At 51.7% G+C, this 23,749-nt stretch overlaps 1 protein-coding gene across 10 annotated transcripts in view; it reads right to left on the bottom strand.

Moving 5' to 3' along the window:
• UPF2 (UPF2 regulator of nonsense mediated mRNA decay) overlaps positions 1-23,749 on the bottom strand; it is a 1,696,571-nt gene that overhangs the window by 777,914 nt on the left and 894,908 nt on the right. The window lies entirely within an intron of this gene.

The raw sequence follows: 23,749 nt of genomic DNA, 5'->3' as shown, positions 1-23,749 counted from the left end.
CCTCCCATGGGTGGGACCAGGAAGGGGGGGTGGTTACACCCCCTATCCTTTGTCCGATTTCGCGCCAGAGCTGGGGCAGGGATGCCCCAGCAACTGGTTTGAACCGGTGTATGCACAGGGCACCTTGTGTGCCCCAGGCATGTCTTATTCCTTTCAGGCCTGTCCCATCCAATACACAAAATCCTGTCTGGGGTGGTGCTAGCACCTCCCAAGGCAGGAAACCCTTTGTCCAAGCCTCCCTCGCTGGAAGGACTCCCAGCAGCAGCAGGTCAGACTTGTGTCTGTGGGGGCAGCATCCATTTTGTGATGCCAAGGCTCGAGTTAACTTTAACCGGGGTTCACAGTTACATGCATGTCGTGTCCCTCTAGAAGGGTGGAATGCTACCCCCGTCGCCAGAATTGGCGAGGGGGTAGTATTCCAATTCGTATGACACCTTACTCGACATGTTTTGATAACGTTATACCAGAGTTAGCATTGAACCGAAAGGATGATAATGCACTTAAGAGTATATGGTATAGCGTTATCATGGAACAGCTATTAGGACTTGGTTCCGCAAGCTGCAGAAGGATGACATCTTCCTTACATGTCGTAGGATCATAGTTCTTGGACTTGCACCAGATGCAAAACCTCTTCCACTTGTAAGCATAAGAAGTCCTATTGGAAGGTCGCTTAGCCTCCTTCAGTATGTCCATGCAATCTTCTGGGAGATTCAGATGGCCATATTGCACTATCTCAGGAGCCATGCCGCCAAACTCAAAGACAAGAGGTTAGGGTGCAACATCCGCCCCCCGAACTTCGTGAGAAGGTCCGGCCTGCACGGCAGCCGTATGTGAGGAAGGAGAGACCGGTGAAGCAGGTCCGTGAACCACCACTGTCTGGGCCATTCCAGGGCAATCAGTATCATCCGCGCCCTGGACTGGGACAGCTTGATGAGAACCGTCGGAATCAGGGGAATGGGTGGAAAAGCATACAGAAAGCTGTTCGACCAGTCGATCCATAACGCATTCCCCAGCGTCCCCTGCTGGTAGTACCTGGAGGCGAAGTCTCGGAATTTGCTGTTTTCTGCGGTGGCGAACAGATCTACGTCTGGAGTTCCCCACCTTGCGAAGACTTCTCCCAGTACTTCGTCGTTTATGACCCATTCGTGGTTTTCCTGAATCAGTCTGCTCAGTGCGTCCGCCTGAACATTCTGCACACCTGGCAGATGGGTGGCCGTTATCGTAAGTCCCCGGGCCAGAAGCCAGTGCCAGATCGCCTGCGCCTCCTGTGACAGGGCTGCTTGTTGAGGTAATACATCGTGGTCGTATTGTCCGTCTGTACAAGCAGAGTTGGTCTGGAAGGACGGATGAAAGGCCTTCAGCGCCAAGTGAACGGCTCTGAGTTCCAGGAAATTGATGTGGTACGTGGACTCCGTCGGGGACCACGTCCCTTGAATCTGTAAGTCTCCGGAGTGCGCTCCCCATCCCTGGAGAGAAGCATCCGTCACGAGAGTCTGAGTGGGAATGTCCTTGTGGAAGGGAACCCCTCTGAGGAGATTCTCCACTGAACACCACCACTTCAGAGACTGAAGAGCATGCAGAGATAGTTGTATCTTGTCGTCCTAAGAACCTCTCCTCTGGTCCCACTGATCTTCCAAGCACTCCTGCAGCGGTCTCATGTGCAGCCGCGCATGTGGCGTCAGGAAGATACAAGAGGCCATCGACCCCAGTAGAGAAGACACCGTCCTCACTGTCGTTGATGGATTGGTCATAAGAGCCTAAGCCTTCCGAAGGAGTGATAATCGTCGCTCCTCCGAAGGAGACACGCTTGCTGACATCATATCGATGGTGGCTCCCAAGTACTGAATGCACTGGACCGGAGTCGGGACAGACTTGGACATGTTGATGTGGAACCCCAGCTTGTTCAATAGAACGCACGTCTTCTGGAAGTGCGCTTGAGCTTCCGAGAAGGAGGAGGCCTTGATCAACCAATCGTCCAGGTATGGGTAGACAAACACCTTGTTCTTCCGCAGGTGTGCCGCTACCACTGCCATGCACTTCGAGAAAGTCCTGGGCGCAGACTTCAGCCCGAATGGAAGTACCGTGTATTGATAGTGATTGGTGCCGACTTGAAATCGCAGGAACTTCCTGTGTTTGTGTGCAATGGGCACATGGAAGTACGCATCCTGTAGGTCTATTGCACATAGCCAGTCTCCCCGTTGCAACTGAGGATAAATCTGATGCAACGACAGCATGCAAAACTTTTCTCTGTGAATCCACTTGTTTGCCTGTCGCAAGTCCAGAATGGGCCTGAACTCGTTCTTGTCCTTCTTGCGGACCAGAAAGAATCGGGAGTACAGACCTCTTCCTCTTTGAGACAGAGGTACGTCTTCTATCGCCCTTTTCCTTAACAGGATATCGGCCTCCGACTGGAGCTCGCGCAGCTGATACTGCGAGCTGACCGGAGGAATCGATGGAGGAGGGCTGGTGAACCGAAGACTGTATCCATTGCAAACAATATTCAGCACCCACTTGTCCTGAGTAATTTTTCTCCACTCTGCCAGAAAAAATTAAACACTTCCCCCCACCGGAGCGGGTAACGGATGAAGGGGAAGTAACCGCTCAGGGTCGAGACCCGGCCGGGCCTTTGTTCACAGTAGAGGACTAATGTCCACCTCTACCCCTCTGGCGCTTCTGGAAGGGCCTCCGGAACTGCTGCTGTTGTTGTTGTTGCTGCTGCTCTCCCGAAGACTGTCCTTGTCCCTTTCCCTGTGCACCGAACCGTCTCTGGAACGGGCGGTAGGACTTCTTTTCTTTGGGCTTTTCCAAGCCCACAGCCGTCAGGGTCTCCGCCTCCACCTTCATGCGGGCCATCTCATCATCGGCATGTTTTCCGAACAGTGTTTCTCCGGAAAAGGGCAGATTGGCCACCCGCTGCTGTGCTTCCGGCTTGAGTGACGTCAGCCTGAGCCAAGCATGGCGGCGCTGGTTGATCCCGTGGCAGTAACCATGGGCTGCCAACAGCGAGATATCCGCAGCGGCGCTGATGACCTGGTTTGACACCAGCATCCCCTCCCAAAGTATTTCTAGGAAGTCTTCCTTCTTGTCCCGTGGCAGAAGGTCCGTGAACTGTTCTAGGGAGTCCCACAGGGCGCGGCCGTACCGCCCCAGCAATGCCGAATCGCTGGAGGCTTTCATGGTGGTGGAAGATGTTTCACAAGCCTTCCTTCCAGCAGAATCAATCCACCGGCTTTCTTTATCAGGAGGCACAGTGGAGGACGGGGAGGTAGAATGCAACTTCCTGGCCGCCGTCACTATCACGGAGTCGGGTACTGGGTCCATCCGCAGGAAGGCCGGGTCCGAATCCGGTGCTCTGTACTTCTTCAGAAGTCGGGAGGGAGCGGCCTTCACCACCGCAGGCGTAAGGAACAGCTCCTCCGCAGGTTCGACCAGTCCTGGCACCAAAGGCAGCAGAGGGCGAGACAGATGCTTCTTGTGAAGTGTCTCGAATATCACGGACGTCGTAGGTGTAGGAGCCGTCACCGTGATGCCCAATTTCGTAGCCCCCCTCAGGAGAACCTCCTGGAACGTGCTGATGTCGTCTACCGGAGACACCCTTGTTTCCGGGGAGTCCGATAAGGTCGGTTAATATGAGCGAGTCCTAGAGGAGCCCGTACAGGACCTGGATCCTCGCCTCCTATGGCGATGCCTAGATTTAGTGGAGGACCTGTGCCTACTCCTCGATCTTCCTCTCCGACCGGAGCGTGACTGTGATTTCCTAGGTCTGGGACGCTGTGCCGTTTTCCCCGGGGCGGGCGTCTTGGGCTTGGACGGGACCTGCGGCTTAGGAGTCCCTTTGGGAGGGGTCGGAAGCCTGGGCAACGAGGCCGACCTCGGTGGAACCGGGGGCGGCCTCTCTGGCACATGAGGCCGAGGCACCGGTGGAGGTGGTGGAGGCAGAGGAGGCAACGGAGATGGGGTCGGAGCCCTCGGAGGGAGACCCCTCGGCAACGGAGGCGGAGGTGTAACATGCTTCTTTTGAGTATACACCTCAGAGTACACCGATCCCGGTGATCCGCCTTCCTTTCCAGATCTGGACTGTGGAGAGCCTCCCACAGCATCAGGCCTCTCACCACGTTTCCTCGACGTCGAAGAACGGTGACCAGACGGCGAGCGTAGGGCCCTCGACGTCAAGCGCCCCTTCCTCGGCGTCGACCGTCTTCCATGCCTCGACGGCGACCTCGGCCGCCTCGACGTTGACCTCGTCCGCCTCGACGACGACCTCTTGCGTCTCGACGACGACCTCTTGCGCCTCGACGACGACCTTGTGCCTCGACGACGACCTTGTGCCTCGACGGCGACCTCGACGACGAGGATCCCCTCGACGACGATCGCTTCCTCTTCGCCGACGGCGAACGGCAGTGTCACTTCGACGGCGAGCGCCGACGCCGGGCCCGTCGACGTCGATCACTCGACGTCGACGATGATGACGACGAAATCGTCAAAGACTTCGACGTCGGCCTGTGTAACTCCCTCGACGTCGACCGTCGACGTCTCTTCGACCCAGAGCCCTGGGGAGTTGGGGAACAGACCGTAGTCATCCCTCTCGACGTCGTGGTCAGTGCCACCGACCCAGACGGAGAATGGGAACGTTTGCTGGTCTTCCTGCCCCTGGGGAGCCCCCCAGAGGCCTCAGCATGGGCAGAATAAGCCCCTCCAGAGGCCTCAGCATGGGCAGAATAAGCCCCTCCAGACCCACCTTGCGCCTTCAGCCTTCTTTCCTCGAGGCCCTGAAGCCTGATCTTCTGTCTTTCCTTCAGGGTCCTGCCAGAGAAGCCTTGACAAATCTCACACTCCTCAGGGATGTGGGAAGAGGGAAGACAGAGGATACACACCTCATGGGAATCTGATTTTGCCTTCTTCCTGGAGCACTCCGGGCATTTGTCAAATAATGCAGGCATATTTGACATCAAAAAGGAGCAAAAACCAAGGAGAACAGCACTAAAGTACTTTAGAAGCACTCAAATCGAAATTAATAGTGAAAAATACCCAAAAAAAACCTTGAAAAGGGAGAGCTCAATGCTCCAGGGTCCTGCTTGCAGGAGCCGGAAAAAAGAACTGAAAGTAACTGGGACCTGCAGTGCATTCTGGGATACTGTGAAGTTCTGGAAGGTTCTCTTAAAGGCACAGTATCCTATTCTGAGCCACATAATGGCAGCCTATGGGGCTTGTCTGTCCAGGTTCTCCTCTCTATCATTCCAGAGGGTGTTTGCTGTTAAAGCAAGGGAAATCTGTACAGGCTTTGCTGTTTTGTGGATTTTGTGGTGGAATTTCTAGTTGAAGTACTGGACAGTGTAGCTTTTATAGGCTGCATTATCGGTCTTTAAATTCTCTCTTAAGTGTCTGTGCAGTTCTGCATTTTTTCGACACTGTAAGAGATTATATTTGATTGCTCCGGGGTCCACGCACATGGGCGGGACTATTCACTAGATTATGACTATACACAGAGATCCCCTACTACAGAACTATATCTACAGCAAAGGGTGATTACACCACCTTGCCCCAGCTGTCTTAGCAGCCAGTTGTGTCAGTTTTAGATGGCCAGCCAGGGGGGGCATAATACATGCTTCAGCCCCTGGTAGGCCCTGGGTACACCTATGCCCTGGGTACCTAAGGTACACTGTACAGGGACTGATAAGGTGACTCAGTATCCAATTAGATATGTACCTAGGGTACATGGAGTCCATTTTAACAGAGAGAGCAGGAAGCCTGGGGTCCTGAATAGCAGGATCCCAGGCCAACTAAGTCAAAAACACTGTACAGGGACCGATAAGGTGGCCCAGTACCAATTGGTAAATGCACCTAAAGTACATGGATGTCAATTTTAGAGAGAGAACAGCTAGGCTGTGGGTCTGATTAGCGGGCCCACAGCCAGGGAAAGTCGTAAACCAGTGAAGCAAAAAGCAAAAATCTGGGGTGACCATAGGATTGCAGACCCCACTCTCCTACACGCCCCTCACCAAACTCTTACCCTACACAACACGTATCGTGCTTTTTTCCTTTGGCACCTCCGTTTTATACAGTAAATGTAACACTACAAAGCAAAAGTTTAACAATGTTGTTATACATCCCATCTCTTTCCTCCTTGTATCCTCATCCAGCCCTGAAGAATCGCAGGCTGACTGTGCCACACGCGACGAAACACGCGTCGGCTGGTTTTTCCGTGTCTGAACATTAAAAGACACTTCACATCAACGCCTGAATCGTCTAAATATATAATCATTGTGTGTTTTTTCAGGCTTTTGTCTCCGTATTGTTTCACATGTCGATACTGACATTACTGTCTAACTTATTTTAGAGTGTGCATGGGTATTTTGTATTTGTAATTATCCAGTGCTAGCGCCAGTTAGTACTCCTTTTTTGGGGGGTTATAGGGCTTATCCCCTCACCCGCTTGCACCTCAACTCTACAGGGAATCACCACTTTTTGGTATATTAGCGCTATTACATCGCTGTGCGCCCTCTCCTAGAGAAAAAACCCTTGCTCTGACCCATAAGATGCATACTGGTAAGTAGCATATTCCGTTTGAGGCATGTGGGCTGCTGAATTCATATCTTTGCATAGACTGTATAGCAGTATCTCCTCTAGCGGTGGTCACCTGTACCAGCTGCAGCAGTTTGGAAAAGAGTTTTAAGGACAGCCTGGCCCACAGCCGCTTGCTGCTTTGCTTGCACATCTACACAGTAGTGTTTAGTGAAAGTGTGTAGCTGCCTTACATATCTCTTCTAGGGGAATGTTTCCTAGGAATGCCATGGATGCCCCCATTTTGCGCGTTGAGTGTGCTTTTGGGGGAACTGTTAGAGTGCGTTTAGCTTTTTGGTAGCATATCTGAGTGCATTTAACTAACCATCTGGCTATTCCTGATTTTGGGATGGGATTCCCTTTATGTTGTGGTGCAAAAGCAACAAATAGTTGCTTTGTTTTCCTGAATGATTTGGTTCTGTCAACGTAATATAGCAGAGCCCTTTTTACATCTAGTGTGTGTAGGGCTCGCTCAGCCACTGACTGCGGGTTTTGGAAGAAAACTGGTAATTCTATGGACTGATTGATATGGAAAGTGGATATAACTTTTGGCATAAACGTAGGGTTAGTACGAAGCACTACCTTATTGTTATGTATTTGCATGAAAGGTTCTTGAATGGTTAATGCCTGTAGCTCATTCACTCTCCTGAGGGAGGTAATGGCAATCAAAAATGCCACCTTCCAAGTTAGAAATTGTAATTCACATGAATGTAGTGGTTCAAACGCAGGTCCCATAAGTCTGGTAAGTACTATATTTAATTTAAAGACTGGTGAAGGTGGGTGCTTTGGAGGGATTATCCTTTTAAGTCCTTCCATAAAAGCTTTGATTGGGGGTACTCTAAACAAAGACATGTGTTGTCTATTTTGGAGGTAAGCTGCAATAGCAGCAAGATGTAGTCTTATAGAAGAGTATGCCAAATTGCATCTTTGAAGATGCAATAGGTAACAGATAATGTTTTGGATGGAAGCATCTAATGGGTTTGGTTTGGTTATTTTTGCAATAAATTACAAATCTCATCCATTTAGCTGCATAGCATGCTCTAGTAGTTGGACGTCTTGCCTCCTTGATAATGTTGAAGCAATCAGGAGACAATTTAAGGTACACAAACTCTAAGACTTCAGGAGCTACATCGCTAGGTTCACCTGATTGGGATCTGGGTGCCTGATTTCTCCTTGGGTCTGAGTTAGAAGATGTGGCGAGAGGCGCAGTCTTTGATGGGGAACTACTGAAAGTTCTAGAAATGTTGTGTACCATGGTTGTCTTGCCCATGTGGGAGCAACCAGGATCATTGTGAGTGACTGCTGGCGTAGTTTTCGTGCCACTAGCGGAATCAGTGGGGCTGGTGGAAAAGTGTACGCAAATCTGCCTGACCAGTTCATCCATATCGCATTGCCCTGTGACAACGGATGTGTGAATCTGGCGGCAAAGTACTGGCATTTTGAGTTTTCGTTTGTGGCAAACAGGTCTATCTCTGGATGCCCCCACTGCTGAAAGAATGGTTTGCGAACCGGAGGGAGAATCTCCCATTCGTGTAGCTGTTGGCTGTGCCTGCTTAACAGATCTGCTACTTGATTGTCTTTCCCCAGCAGGTGTTCTGCTAGGAGAATGACGTTCTTTGGAATTGCCCACCTCCATATACTCTGTGCTAGGTGAGATAACTGTGGAGAGTGTGTCCCTCCCTGCTTCTGTATGTAATACATGGCTGTCATGTTGTCCGTCCGGATCAACACAGTCTTGTCGTACAAGTACTTCTAAAAAACTTTCAGTGCTAGAAATACTGCGAGCAGCGCTAAGTGGTTGATATGCAGTTTTTTTTGTTTGATTGTGCAGAGCCCTTGAACTGTGAATTGAAGTAGGTGGGCTCCCCAACCTGTCAGTGATGCGTGTGCTGTTAGTACTACTTGTGGAACCAGCTCTTGGAACAGTCGCCCCTTGGAAAGGTTTTGTGGGTTCCACCACTGCAGAGAGTTGTAAGCTCGACTGTCCACCAACACTAGGTATTTTAATTGTCCTTGAGCTTGGTTCCACTGCCTTGCTCGGCATTACTGCAGTGGACGTATTTGAAGTCGAGTATGAGGGACAATGAATATACAGGAGGCCATCATGCCTATGAGCTGCATGAACACTCGAGCTGGTAAGGAGTGTTGTGGCTGAAACTTTTGAATGAGAGTCTGCATATTGGCTATCCTGGCTGGATTTGGATATGCTTTAGCTACTGAGGTATCTATTGTGGCTCCCAGATATTGCTGTGTGTGGGAGGGCTGTAGATGTGATTTTGGGTAATTTATGGAAAACCCCAGACTGTGCAGCAGCTGGAGGGTTTGAGACGTATGGCTGCACACTGCGCGTACGAGTTGGCCTTTATGAGCCAATCGTCGAGGTATGGAAACACGTGGATGTGTTGCCTTCTGAGGTGTGCTGCTACAACCGCTAGGCATTTTGTGAAAACTCTTGGGGCCGTAGTTACCCCGAAGGGGAGAACTTTGAATTGATAATGTTGCCCCTCTATTGTGAACCTGAGGTATTTTCTGTGAGCTGGATGTATAGGTATGTGAAAGTATGCGTCCTTGAGGTCTAATGTAGCAAGGAAGTCGTTTTGCTGGAGTAACAGGAGTACTTGCTGTAGGTAATCATATGGAAATGCTCTGAGAGTATGTATTGATTAAGCGGTCTGAGGTCTAGAATGGGTCTGAGGGAGCCATCCTTCTTGGGAATTAGGAAGGTATAGAGAGTATACTCCTGTCCCTTGATGTTGAAAAGGGACTGGCTCTATGGCTCCCTTTTCTAGCATGGACGCGACCTCTTGTTGTAACAGTGTGATGTGTTCTTTGGACATAGGACGATGTTGTAGGAAGGTGGATATCTGACTATGGTTACCCCCAACTTTGTGCCTGGTGTTTAGCTGGTTTTCGACCTAGTTGGCCTGGGGCCCTGCTATTCAGGACCCCAGACTAATTGCTCTCTCTGTAAAATGGACTCCATGTACCTTAGGTACATACCTAATTGGATGCAGGGTCACCTTATTAGCCCCTGTACAGTGTACCTTAGGTACCCAGGGCATAGGTGTACCCAGGGCCTACCAGGGGCTGAAGCATGTATTATGCCACCCCTGGCTGGCCATCCAAACAGACACAACTGGCTGATAACACAGCTGGGGCAAGGTGGTGTAAACACCCTTTGCTGTAGATATAGTATACCTATATCTAACCCCAAAATGGACACATATACTCCTATCAGTCACTCCTATGGCAGGTGTGAGAAGTTGGCCTGATGTGCAGTGCTCACTATTCTAGTGATCACTATATATCAGTCCAAACAACCCTTATTGATGATTGGTTGTAAGTCAACCTTATAGACCAGCTATCCTAGTAGCATGGATACGAGCAGTCTAAGGCTAAGACTCTAGAGGGCGTGTTAAGCCAGCTGTTTTACCATCACATTACCCCTTGAACACCCAGTGAAAGGACACCACACAAGTTGTTATGAAAATAAACAGTGTATTTATTTATAACAAGACTACCCTGGCTCTTTATGAGACAGGGAGCTAAGCACACAACAAAACTCTTACGAAAATACTTTTAAGTTAGCACGTTACACAAATGCCCGAGGGGCACGAAAAACCATATACGCTAAAAGTGGAATGCGAATTACTAGCAGGTAAGTAACAGTTCTAATAGGCTTTGGAATCGCTAGGACTGGACTAGGGAATCGTTAGATTACTACTAGGAGGCCCAGGGGACTCGGGTGCAGAGTGTGCACTCTCACGCGGGATGCGGGACAAAGTCTATGGAAGCTAGAATTCACAAAGTTAGTGTTCACGGGCGAACCCGACCTGGTAGGGAGAAAACGACAGTGGATCCTGACCCTTGAATAGTGAGGCTATGCTGGGACACCGGAGTGCCGAAGTTACCTAGCCCAGGGGCTGCAGCTGCATAGGTCTGAAAAGACGTCGGGGATCTCGTTGCCGGACCAGGAGCCTGGAAGGAAGAAGTTGCTGGCAGGCGACCAGTGAAGGAAAGTTCGATGGATCCAAGCCTGGATCAAGGAAGGAGAAAACCTGAAAGCAGAGGGGACCAAGTTCTTGAATCACTAGCCAGTGATTAAGTGGGCACCAGGATGGCACCGGGCGAAGTCACCGCAGTCAGGTGAGTGGGCGCTGCTGGGCTCTGCAGTCTCTCGGACCAGGAGGCGTTGTCGGCGACCAGGATGGAGGTGCGAGCTGTCCCACGAAGGATGAAGTCGTTGGCGTCGAAGTTACCCAGGATTGGGCAACAAGCCTTGGCTAATTCAAGCCCACGCGGTGGACTCAAAATGGCGTCTTGAGGGGACCAGGAGGGTCCGGGGTGCTCCTCTTCTGGAAGGGAGCAAGGGCCAGTCTGGAGCAACCAGACCAGCAGCAGAAATGTCGTCGGGCGTCGTCAGGAAGGCCACAAGCCAACGGGCTAGTAGCCAAACAACGCGGTGAGCAGCGGAAAGCAGAAGGGCCCCACGCAGATCGTGGAGATGCTGGGGGGCTGCACTTCGGAGCTGGAGCTGCTCAGAGTCGGGGCTTCTCGGACCCCAAAGCACTCACCAGTAGATTACTCGGCGGGCTTGCTGGAAAGAAGTCGTGCAGTCTTGCAGATGGCCGGTCCCTTGAGGTCTCGTCGCACCCACGGTTCTCAGCTGGGCTGTAGAGGTGGGTAGAGGTCAGAGGTGCCAGGGAAGCCGGTTCTCGTCGAGCTGGGCAGTCGGATTCCAGAGGAAGGACTTACAGCAGGCCGCAGTGTTCTTAGATGGTGCCTGCGGATGCAGGGTGACTACTCCTTAGTCACAAGGGAGAAATCTTAGGAAGAAGTCTTGAGTTCCTTTCGCAGAAAGTAGTTTCAGGATTCAAAGATGATCTGCTTTGGAAGGGGGCCAGTCTCTACCTTTATCTGGGAAAAGGGGGCTGGCACGCGACTAGGTCCTGCCCTATGGGTGGGACCAGGAGGGGGGTGGTTACACCCACTTCCTTGGCGGGCTTTTCCCCAGGCCAGGGGCTGGAGTGCCCCTGGAACTGGTTCCAGCCGGCCTATGCACAGTGAGCACCGGGGTGCCACTTGCAGTCACCTTCCTCTAAAGCCCTGCCTACCTACAATACACAAAACCCTGTCTGGGACGGTGCTGGCACCGCCCCTGGCAGGAAACCCTTTGTCCTTATCTCCTGCTCTGGGAGGACTCCCAGCAGCAGGAGGGCAGACTTGTGTCTCGGTGGCAGCATCCATTTTGTGGATGCTAAGGCTCTGTCTGACTTTTAACCGGGTTATAGGTTACATGCATGTCGTGTCCCTCTAGAAGGGTGGAATGCTAACCCCGTCGCCAGAATTGGCGAGGGGTTAGTATTCCAGTTCGTATGACACCTTACTCGACATGTTTTGATAAAGCGATACCAGAGTTGGCACATAACCGCGAGGATTATAATGCACTTAAGAGTATATGGTATGCGATATCATGGAAACGGCTAAGGGATGGATCCCGAAAGCCGCAGACAGGCTCAGCTCATGCTAGAGCACCATCTCACACGATTCCAAGCACTCTGCCTTCAGGATTGTTAAGGCCTGCTATAGGAGTGACTGATAGGAGATCTGTGTGTCCATTTTTAGGGTTAGATATAGGTATACTATATCTAAAGCAAAGGGTGAGTACACCACCTTGCCCCAGCTGTCGTGCAGCCAGTTGTGTCAGTTTTAGTTAGTCAATCCAGGGGTGGCATAATACATGCTTCAGCCCCTGGGAGACTTCTGGGTGCACCTCAGCCCTGGGTACAGGGACTTGGAGAGGGCCCAGTGCCAATTCAGTACCTGAGTACAATTTGGATAGAGAGAACAGCTAGGCTGTGGGTCTGATTAGCAGGCCCACAGCCAGGGAAAGTCGTAAACCAGTGCAGCAAAAAGCAAAAATCTGGGTGATCATAGGATTGCAGACCCTACTCTCCTACAGCAGGCCTTATCAATCCTGAAGCGATACAAAAGGGGATGATGGACAGAGCGCCTGAGCAAATCAAACACTCACCCCCAGTCAACTGATCTGGGTTTAATCCATCACCATTCTTTAGCTCACTCGGCCACCCCAGTTCAGACATGGCTATATGCAAATCAGTCTGACCCTGTGCCTCATGGGAACAGTCCAGCCCGAACTGCCAAGCCACGTCTTCCCTGGACCGGAAACAAGCATCCTGGGACCGGTTTCGGATTCATAATCCTCATCAGCCAGGCTATATTAAATCCAGTGGGAAAGTGAGCAAGGGACTCACGTCTGAGCATACCCTGCCACACTTAGGGCGAACAAAGCGATACAAAAGGGGATGATGGACGGAGCGCCTGAGCAAATCAAACACTCACCCCCAGTCAACTGATCTTGGTTTAATCCATCACCGATCTTTAGCTCACTCGGCCACCCCAGTTCCGATATAGCTATATGCAAATCAGTCTGACCCTGTGCCTCATCGCGACGACAGCATCTGGTTCCTTCCTGGTTCCACACCGGTCACTGGCTAGTGACTTTGAACACTGTCCCCTCTGCTTTCAGGTCCTCTTCTTCCTTGATCCACCCTTGGATCGCACCGGACATCTTCCTCCTGGTCGCCTGCAGCATCTTTCTTCAAGGCTCCATAGACTTTGACGCGGAAACCCGACACACTTTCACACCTATGCACCCGCAGCCCGTGGGTGAGGTAACGAGAGCATTTCGGTGCTCATAGGTAGATTGACTCTCCTAGTGTCCAGGTATCCTGTCGTTTTAGTCGTAACTAGTTGGAACTGTCTTTTACTTACCTTTTCGTAATTTGTTCTGCCCATTGACTTTGTTCCGCATCTCGCGTGTGAATTCACACTCTGCACACGCGTCCCATGGGCCTCCTGCTACTTACCTAAGGTTAGGGTAGTGTAGTGTAGTCCCAGCGATCCTACAGCCTCTGGGCATCTTCATTTCCTCTATCGATTTCCTTATACCATTTACTTAGTATATGGTTTGTCGTGCCCCTAGGGCACCATTGTAATTTGTGCAACTTACTGTATTTTTCTTAAGTGTCTTGTCATGTGCTTAGCCCTCTGATCTCATAAAGAGTTCAGAGGTGTTTGTTAATAATAAATATATTGTTTATTTTCATAACAACCTGTGTGGTGTCCTTTCATCTGGTATTCAACGGGTTATATGTGGTAAAACAGCTGGCTTCACATGCCAAAAGAGTTTAGCCTAAGACTGCTCTGTCCATGCTACCATTAGGATAGCTGGTCTATAAGGTTGACTTACAACCAATCACCATAAGGGTTGTTTGGACTGATACAAGGTGATCACTAGAACTAGTGAGCATCATATATCAGGCCAACTTCTCACAGATGTTTGGGTGGTATGTTGGGTGGAGTAGAAGTGAGTTCCAGGCAGTAACCATACTGGATAATTTGTCTCACCCACCTGTTTGTGGTAACTGCATTCCAGACTGGTAGGAATTGTTTTATTCTGCCTCCGACCGGTGTTGGGTGGCCCGGACCGAGTGTGATAAAGTCACTGTTTGGTGGCAGTGGAGGCTCTGGTGTTATTGCCGCCACGTCCCCTGCCCTTGTTATTGTTTCCCCTATAACCCCCTCTGTTGGAGCCTTTATTAAAGGTACTCTGGGTGTTAATTTTGAATGTAGAGGAAGCCTGTGATGTGTTGCCTCTTGCGGAGCCACTGTAGGAGGAGCAACAAAAGGAACCTCTGTGTTGTTGAAACTGAAGTGCGCCCATAGACTTAGCAGTTTCAGTATCTTTTTATTTTGTCAAAGATGGAGTCTATTGCTGGACCAAACAGGAAAGCAGGGTTAACTGGTTGGTTGAGGATTGTGGATTGCACCTCGTTCTTAAAACCAGAGATGCGTAACCACGCATGCCTGTGTAGTAATACGCTAGTATTAATGGATCTTGCTGCTGTGTCAGCTGCATCAAGCGCACATTTAATGGACGCATTAGTTATAAATTTGCCTTCCTGAATGAGGTCGTTAGATTTAGCTTTAAAAGGTTCTGGTAAATGTTGCAGCAAACCTTCAAGTTCATTGTAATGCGCTCTATCATAGCGTGCTAATAAAGCCTGTGTGTTTGCAATCCTCCATGATTTTGCAGCTTGTGAGGCCACCCTTTTGCCTGAGGCTTCTAAGATCTTAGACTCCTTGTCAGGAGGGGGAGCATCTCCTGTTGTTTGTGAGTTGGCTCTCTTTCCAGCGTTTGCCACTACTAGTGAGTCTAAAGGCAATTGGGATTTGTAATAGGCGGCGTCGGAATGGGCCGCCTTATATTTCTTCTCTATTCTGGGGTTGAGTACACACGCTCTGGCTGGATCTTAGAATATGTCTGGCGCATGTTTAAGTACCCCTTTTAACATAGGAAGTGTCCTGACATTTTTCTCAGAAGTAGGAAAAGTGTCAAATAAAAAGTCCTCTTCTATGGGGTTAGTGTGCATGTCCACATTGTGATATTTTGCTGCCCTATCTAGCAATTGATTGAAAAGAATGGTGTCGTCAGTAGGCAACGGTTTTGTAGGTTATGTGGAGGTGTCTGGGATGGGCTGTGGATCATATGGATCGTTTTGGTCATCCCATGGGTTATCTTGTGAATCAGATCTAGTGCATCAGGATCCTGTGGCTCATCAAAATTGCCATGAGGATCTAACCCCAGGTTCTCTTCCTCATCATACTGTGAATGTGTAGGAGAGTAAGGCACAAAAGGCATATTAGGATAGAGAGGAGGAGAAGTGAAAGGTCTTGAGGGAGATGTCCCGAAGTCTTTTTTCTTTGGAGGAACAGGGGAAGGAGTGTCCATGTCCAATGGTCTCTTTTTCCGATGGTAAACTGTAACCTTTCCTGTTTCAGGGTCTATGTACAGTTTAGATTGTTTCTCGCTCACTGGATCAGATTGGGCGAGTTCTTCCTCAACTGTCCGTGGCCTTGGTGCCTTTGTTTTTGGCTTGGTGACTAGTCCGTGACTTTTTGGCTCGAGAGCCTTAGGTCGTGGAGCTCTGTCTGGTTCGACTGTTGCTTTAGGGTCGGAGACCTTTTTCGGTTCGACAACTTTGTCGACGTTCTTTAGTACTTTAACAGTCTTTTTTGGTTCGGCGTCCTTCTTTGGATCGACAACCTGTTTCGGATCGACCGGAGTCTTTGGTTCGATACGTTTGTCTTGTTTTTTGTGCTCGACTACCTTTTTCGGCTCGATGTTTTTGCTCGAGTCGCACGGCTTTTTTTGTGTCGACGGGCTTTTTCTACGGGTCGAGTATCTTCTTTGGATCAACGACCTTCTGTGGCTTAGAGCTCTTTTTCAGCTCGAGAGCTTTCGGCTCGATAACTTTCTTGGGTTGGCCGACCTTCTTTTGTTTGAGAACCTTCTTCAGTTCGACGAGGGTCAACAACCTTCTTTGGTTCGATGACCTTCGGTTCGATAACCTTTTTCGGGTCGACAACCTTTTTGGGGAGAGTGTTACTCGGGCCAGGTGTATCACAAGGCTTAGTCTTGGGCTTCGGAGCCAAGCCGGAAGGCGGGGCTTCTGAACTAAGTAGTCGATCTCGGCTAAGGCCTTTAGGCGATGCGTCGACCGGAGCCTTTTCTCTTGGACTAAGAGAGGTCGGGGACTGAGTACTCACTTTTTGCCCCGGCGTGATCTGGTCATCGAAGTCCGACTGGTCCTCAACGGTGACTATTTCTAGATCAGAGTCTGCCGCTTCCGGGAGGTCGTGTTAGTCATCGGAGATGTTCTCCGGTTCCGGACGCTGACGCTGCATCACTTGCCTAGCGGCCCGTCTATTCCGGATGGTTTTCTTCAAACAGAATTGGGCACACGCTGAGCAAGTTTGTTCGTTGTGGTCTGGTGATAAACACCTGTTGCATACTGTATGTTTGTCAGTATGCGGGAATTTGGCGTGGCATTGTGGGCACCTTGTGAACGGACTCCTTTCCATCGACAGCAGTCCAACGTGGCGTCAAAAAGGCCCAACGGCCCGCGTCGACGACCGGATCGAGATGGAAAGTTAAAACAAGTCAAGGAGTACCGAACGAGAACAATACTGTCGAGGTAGAAGGCCTTTTGGCCTTAGAAAGTAGGTTAGTTTTGATTCCGAAGTTGGAGTAGAGGAATAACATCCGAACCCAATGGCGGAAAAAAACAATCTGAGGATGGAGAAGATGCCCATGCGCACTGTAGTTTAGGGGAGGAGTCACCTAACTTGTGATACTTCGAAGACTCTTCCAGGACAACAAGGTGCAATCATCCGGACCCAACACTAGGCGGCGATCTATGCAAAGATATGAATTCAGCAGCCCACATGCCTCGAACACTCCATTACTCCAAGGGAGATTCTTAAGTCATCCAGCGTTGTGCAGATCGTCTAAGTACTTGGTTTCAGTAGCAGAGTTTAGTCCAGGTAAAATCTAAAGTCCTGTAGTCCGGGGTTCCTACTTTATACCCAAGGAAGGGGTGGGACAAAATCTAGGGACCCACCTATGGGAGGGTCAGGACAGAGGGGTGGCTACACCCATGTCCTTTGTCCAGTTTCGTGCCAGAGCAGGAGCAAATAGCTCCTGCAACCGGTTTGAGCTGGACTATGCACAGGGACACCATATGTGCCCCCAGTGCAGACATCAAAGCACTCTAAGAGTGCACCCACCCAGCCCCAATACACTAAAGCCTGCAATGCGCTGTATGCGGGACTAAATAAGGGTCTGCTGCAGCGCTTGCAGGTGGTCCAGAATGCGGCGGCCAAATTTTTAAAAGACCTTCCCAGACGTGCCTCGGCCACCTCTGCCAGAAAATCGCTACATTGGCTCCCCATTGAAGATCGGATTCTTTTTAAAACCCTGTGCATGACCTATGGGGCCTTGGCGAGAGGCAGCTCTACTGGGATTGGATCCATCCTGTCCCCTTATAGCCCCTCCAGGAACTTGCGCTCTACCAACAAACTTTTGTTATCAGTTCCACGCACCCGTAGACCTAATTGGGGTGGTAAAGCCTTTTCCACTCTGGCAACCAAGTGGTGGAATACTCTCCCGGTGGAACTCAAGTCCCTCCACACCATGCAGTCTTTTAGAAAGGCTCTGAAAACCCGGCTTTTCGCGAAAGCATATTTGTAGTTGTGTTCTGCCTTTCTGTTTTGACCTGTTTTTTAGGCGCCTTGATGCCTTCGGGTTTTAGTTCAATCAATCAATCAATCATGCCATTTGTATAGCGCACTACTCACCCGGGAGGGTCTCAAGGCGCTTGGGGGGAGGGGTATGCTACTGCTCTAACAGCCAGGTCTTGAGTTGTTTCCTGAAGGCGAGATGGTCCTGGGTCAGCCGAAGGTGGATGGGGAGGGAGTTCCAAGTCTTGGCAGCCAGGTAAGAAAAGGATCTTCCTCCAGCGGTGGCTCTTCGGATGCGTGGTACGGCTGCGAGGGCGAGGCTGGAGGACCGTAGCTGGCGGGTGGGCGTGTAGAAGGTCAGGCGTTCATTGAGATACTTGGGGCCCAGGTCGTGGAGAGACTTGTGTGCGTGGGTGAGGAGCCGGAACGTGATCCTCTTGTCGACGGGGAGCCAGTGCAGGTTCCTCAGGTGGCTGGAGATGTGGCTGCGTCAGGGGACATTCAGGATGAGTCGGGCGGAGGCGTTCTGGATGCGCTGGAGTCTTTTCTGTAGCTTGGCTGTGGTTCCGGCGTAGAGGGCGTTTCCGTAGTCCAGTCGGCTGGTGACGAGTGCCTGGGTGACAGTCTTCCTGGTCTCGGTCGGGATCCAGCGGAAGATCTTGCGAAGCACACGCAGGGTGTTGAAGCACAATGAGGAGACGGCGTTGACTTGTCTGGTCATCGAGAGGGAGGGGTCCAGGATGAAGCCCAGGTTGCGTGCGTGGTCGGTTGGCTTGGGTGCGGTGCCCAGGGCTGGGGGCCACCAGGAGTCGTCCCAAGCGGAGGGCGAAGATCCCAGAATGAGGACTTCCGTCTTGTCCGAGTTCAGTTTCAGGCGGCTGTCCTTCATCCACTCGGCGACGTCTTTCCTTCCTTTCGTGTAGGCAGGTTCTGGCGGTGTCGGGGTCTCTGGTGAGGGAGAGAATCAGCTGGGTGTCGTCGGCGTAAGAGATGATGTTGAGGTTGTGCTGGCGTGCGATGGCTGCGAGAGGTTTCATGTAGATGTTGAAGAGGGTGGGGCTGAGTGAAGATCCTTGCGGGACGCCGCAGATGACTTCGGTGGCCTCGGAGCGAAACGGGGGAAGGAGGACTCTTTGTGTTCTTCCGGCGAGGAACGAGATGATCCACTCCAGTGCCTTCTCTTGGATACCGATGTTGCTGAGGCGCTGGACTAGGGTGCGGTGGCAGACCGTGTCGAACGCAGCGGAGAGGTCCAGGAGGATGAGGGCCACTGTTTCCCCCTTGTCGAGCAGGGTCCGGATGTCGTCGGTAGCTGCGATGAGGGCGGTCTCGGTGCTGTGGTTGGCTCTGAAGCCGGACTGCAAGGGGTCGAGGGATCCGTTCGTCTCGAGGAAGGCGGTCAGCTGTCTGTTGACGATCTTCTCGATGACTTTAGCAGGAAAAGGGAGGTGCGAGATGGGGCGGAAGTTTTTGAGATCGGTGGGGTCCGCTGTAGGTTTCTTCAGGAGGGCGCTGATCTCGGCGTGCGTCCAGCTCTCCGGGAAGGTGGCGGTGTTGAAGGAGGCGTTGATGATGTTCCGGAGTTGGGGTGCGATGGTGGAGTCTGCCTTGTTGAAGACGTGGTGTGGGCAGGGGTCGGTCGGTGATCCGGAGTGGGTGGTGTTCATCGTGCGGGCTGTGTCTTCGGTGGTCACCGTGGTCCAGGTGCGAAGGGTGGCGGTCGGGGGCGTTGGTTCGACGGTTGGGTGCGTGGGTGAGGCGCCGAAGCTGTTGTGGATGTCGGCGATCATGCGGTGGAAGAACGAGGCGAGGGAGTCGCAGAGGTCTTGTGACGGAGTGATGTCGTTGATGCCGGTGCTGGGGTTGGAGAACTCCTTGACGATAGTGAAGAGCTCTTTGCTGTCGTGGGCGTTGTTGTCCAGTCGTTCCTTCAGGGATTTCTTCTTGGTGGTGCGGATGAGCTGGTGGTGCTTGCAGGTAGCGTGTTTGAGGGCGGTCATGTTGTCGGTGGTCCGGTCGAAGAGCCAGGCTTTCTCGAGGGTGCGGCAGGTCTTCTTGGAGTCCTTGAGGTCGTCGGTGAACCAGGATGCCTTCTTGCTTCTGGGTCTGCTGGGAGGGTTCTTTAGTGGCGCGAGGTCGTCGGCGCAGGCGGTCAGCCACTGTGTGAAGTTGCGGGCTGCTTAGTTGGGGTCCGTTGTGTTGGCGGGTGGGCTCTGGCTGAGGGAGGTGGTGAGCTGGTCTGCGGTGATCTTGCTCCAATTCCTGTGAGGTACCTGTTGCGGGTGGTGGTGGGTCGTGGATCTTTTGAAGCTGAAGTGGACGCAGCTGTGGTCGGTCCAGTGGAGTCCGGTGGCGTGGCTGAAGGTGATGTGCTTGCTGGAAAAGAAGACGGGATCAAGCGTGTGGCCGGCGTAGTGGGTGGGGGTGTTGACCAGTTGCTTGAGTCCGAGGTTGGCGAGGTTTTCCAGCGGGGCGGTGGTGTTGCGGTCCTTGTTGTTCTCCAGGTGGAAGTTGAGGTCCCCGAGGAGGATGTAGTCAGTGGAGGGGAGGGCGTGCGGGCTGATGAAGTCTGTGATGTCTTCGCTGAATTGTGTGCGTGGTCCCGGGGGTCTGTAGACGAGGGTGCCTCTGAGGGTCGTCTTAGGGTCGGTGTGAATCTGGAAGTGGAGATGTTCGGCTGCGGCGAAGGAGTTGTTGGCGTCGGTCGTGATGCGGATGGTGTTCCTGTGGACGATGGCGATGCCACCTCCGGTCTGGTTGATGCGGTCCCTCCTGATGATCTTGTACCCGTCCGGGATGGCGATGGCGATGTCGGGTGCAGAGGAGGCGTTCATCCAGGTTTCCGTGAGGAAGGCGACGTCCGGTGATGTAGCGTCGAGGAGGTTCCAGAGTTCCACGGCGTGTCTGTGGACGGAGCGGGTGTTGATCAGGATGCACTTGAGGTGGTTGCTGCTGGTGTTTGTCTTGGCGGGTGCGGGGCAGGTTCGTAGGCAGGTGAACTTGCAGGTGCAGCAGGTGAAGGGTCCGTGGGTGCGTCTCGGGGTGGCTCGGCAGCAGGCGTGGGTCCGGCCGGCATTGAGTGCGTTGAGAGTGGCGGCGTCGTAGGTCAGTCGGGTCGTCTTGCCTCGGCGGGGAGGGCCAGGGGCCCTGGCGCTGGTCACGGGCCAGGCGCGGACGGGCGCAGACGGGCTTACCTGGGCGCAGACGGGCTTACCTTTGGCGCACCTTCGGCGCTCAATCGGCGCTCCCGCTGCGCGCGTCCGCTGCGCGGTCGCTCTGGGGGCGTCATAAGTAAGGAGCCGGGAGGGAGGAGCAGCTGGGTGGCGGGAGCGGGGCGGCGAATGGAATCACAGGGGGGCGGGGCCGCAGGGAGGCAGCGGCGGGAAATTCCAAGAAGCAGCGGGCAGCGAGCGAAGGAATCTGCAGGCAGGAGGCGGCAAAGGCAGGCAGGAGCGGCAGTTGCGCACTATAAATTTTATTTCATTCATTCATTCATTCCCTGTGACAGGAAACCTATTGTCAAGCCTTCCCTTGCTCGAGTTTCGTCCAGCAGCAGGAGGGCAGACTCATGTATGTGCTGGCAGCATCCATCTTGTGATGCCAGGATCGAGAGAGCTGGTACCGGGCGTACCAGTGTTGTCATATTTCTCCATCTAGGAGGGTGGAATCATACCTCCCCCGCCAGTTACTGGCGGGAAGGTATGATTCCAAGGTGTTTGACACCAAATACAACATGTTTCCATGCAGCCACTTTAAAGTTAGCATTAACCGCAAGGTTATAATGCACTTAAGTGTATATGGTTGGCTGCATCACAAACACCCCCGAAATATAGGTTTCGAAGGCTGCAGAGGAGCTCTGCTCATGCAGGAGTACCCTCTCACATAAAACCCAGCAACCTGCCTTCAGGATTGATAAGGTCTGCCATAGGGGTGTCTGATGGGTTTATATGTGCAGTGATATAAGGTAGATATAGTGAACCTATATCTAAGTTAAGGGTGCATGCACCACCTTACACAGGCTGCTGTAGCAGACCTATGGTGTCAGTTTGAGTGGTCTCTCAGGGGTGGAACAATACATGCTGCAGCCCCAGAGAGGCATCTGGGGTACCTATGCCCTGGGTAACAAGTGTACCAAATACTAGGGACTTATAAGGGTACCCCAGAATCCAATCAGGAGTGTACCTAAAGAACTTGCAATCAAGTTAAAGGAGAAAGCAGTAAGACGGGGGTCCTGGATAGCAGGATCCCAGCCAGTCTAAGTCCAAAACAGTGAAACATCAGCAAAAAGTGGGGGTAACTAGAAGAAGCAGATCCTACTCTCCCACAACATATACAGATATCTCCTAGCCAGAGGTATACACAATACTCTTCAATTAAAACAGGTAAGTAGCACGAAATACACACAGTGGTCACCAGGGGAGACCAAACTGTATACTAAAATAGTGGTACGCGAGCCACGACTCAAGTCAAGAATATACCCAGAACAAGTAGATGTTCCAGGGGCCCAAGGAACCACCCGAGGTAAGTAACCAGGAACACCACATAGGCTGTGTGCAGAGTGGGAACACGACTGCGGGCTCAATACAGGTCAATGGGTAAGTCGCAGTTACAATTTTAAATAAGAATTACCCTTCCCAGTGGACCATGAAGAAACCCTGAGGAAGACAGAAGGTTAGAGAGCAACCCTACCCATGGTTACTCCAGGAACCTGGATACCTACACCAGGGAAGCCTGGTGAATAGGCCTGAATTGGCATCGGAAACCGCCGGCGAACTCAATAGGACTACAGGAAGATGCTGCTGCTGGAGAAGGTGATAGTGCACGGTGGAACCCAAAGGTGAATTCAGGATGATAAGTACCTGCAATCAGAAGAGTCATCAGAGTCTATGCTACTTAGAAATGGTCAGGAAGACGAAGGCCTACCAAAGTTGAGTGTTGCAGGAGAGTTGAGTGTGACCTTGAAACTGCAGCTGTGGGGACCAGGCAACACTGTGGAATACCATTAGCCATGCACAAGCTGTCCCACGTCGGATGTCAGGAAATGCGGGGTCGGTGTCTGTCAGAAGCAACAACAAGCCTTTGCAACTGCAACCAACGTGGAAAGTGAAGAAAGTACAGTGTCGGACCCAGCAAGGTCCAGGTGACTCACCACAAGCAGGGGAGTCAGGGCAGGCCCGGGCCATTAGGGGAGCCCACAGAAATCAAAGGAGACCCTCAGGAGGACCCACAGTCCCGGAGGCAATAGAGTCGCAAGAGGACCACGAGCAGCTCACCAAAGATGCAGGCCCACGGTGCAAGTGATGCGGTGAGTACAAAGACCTTGGTCACAGAAGAGATTCTTGAGGGTGGGGCTACTTGGAGCCCAAAGATCTTGGTGGAAGGAAGCCACCAAGCCTTTGCAACTGCAAGTCAACACAGGGCACAGAAGTTCGGTTCCTGCGGCTCAGAGGAGGGATACTGGCCTCAAACTTGGTGAGAGGACAGGGAAGGCCTTGAGGGATGTGAAGAACTACCACCTGTGTTGCTGAGCCTTTCGGAGTCCATGGGAGCTGATGATCAGCAGATCAGTCAGCATCACTGCAGATGCAGATAAGTGATTCCTTCCCTTCAAGGGAGATTCCTTCAGTTGTCTTGGATGCCCACAGGCCTTGGAAGGTGTCCCCTTTCCTTTTTCTTCAATTTTTTTCTGGGACTCTGCTCAAGCCAAGTCCCAAGATGGCTGCCAACACTTACTGGTTTGAAGTGTTGGCAGACAATCAGCTTTCGGCACAAGGTCGGGAGAGGTCGCAGATCCTCTGCGTCCCTATTAATACACAATTGAAAATTTCTTTTAATTACTCTGCAACTACTGAACGGATTTAAATCAAATTACAAAAAGGCAATTCCCTGGACCAAGATCTACCTTTCAGCCACATTTAATGTAATTCTGTTGAGCAGGTCGGGCTGTAGCCGTATCTAAAGTTCTTTGTACATTAACATGGGGGAAATGCTTTTTGGTAACCCCCCTCCCTTGAGAGATCATCCCGAAACTTTCAAGAAAGCGGCTAAGTGAGTGGCAAACTAGTTTTGAAAATTTTGCGAG

This window comes from Lissotriton helveticus, chromosome 1_1 (genome assembly GCF_964261635.1).
Source record: "Lissotriton helveticus chromosome 1_1, aLisHel1.1, whole genome shotgun sequence".
Lineage (NCBI taxonomy): Eukaryota > Metazoa > Chordata > Amphibia > Caudata > Salamandridae > Lissotriton > Lissotriton helveticus.
The sequence above is the reverse complement of the archived record's forward strand: the minus strand, read 5'-3'. Positions and strand labels throughout refer to the sequence as shown.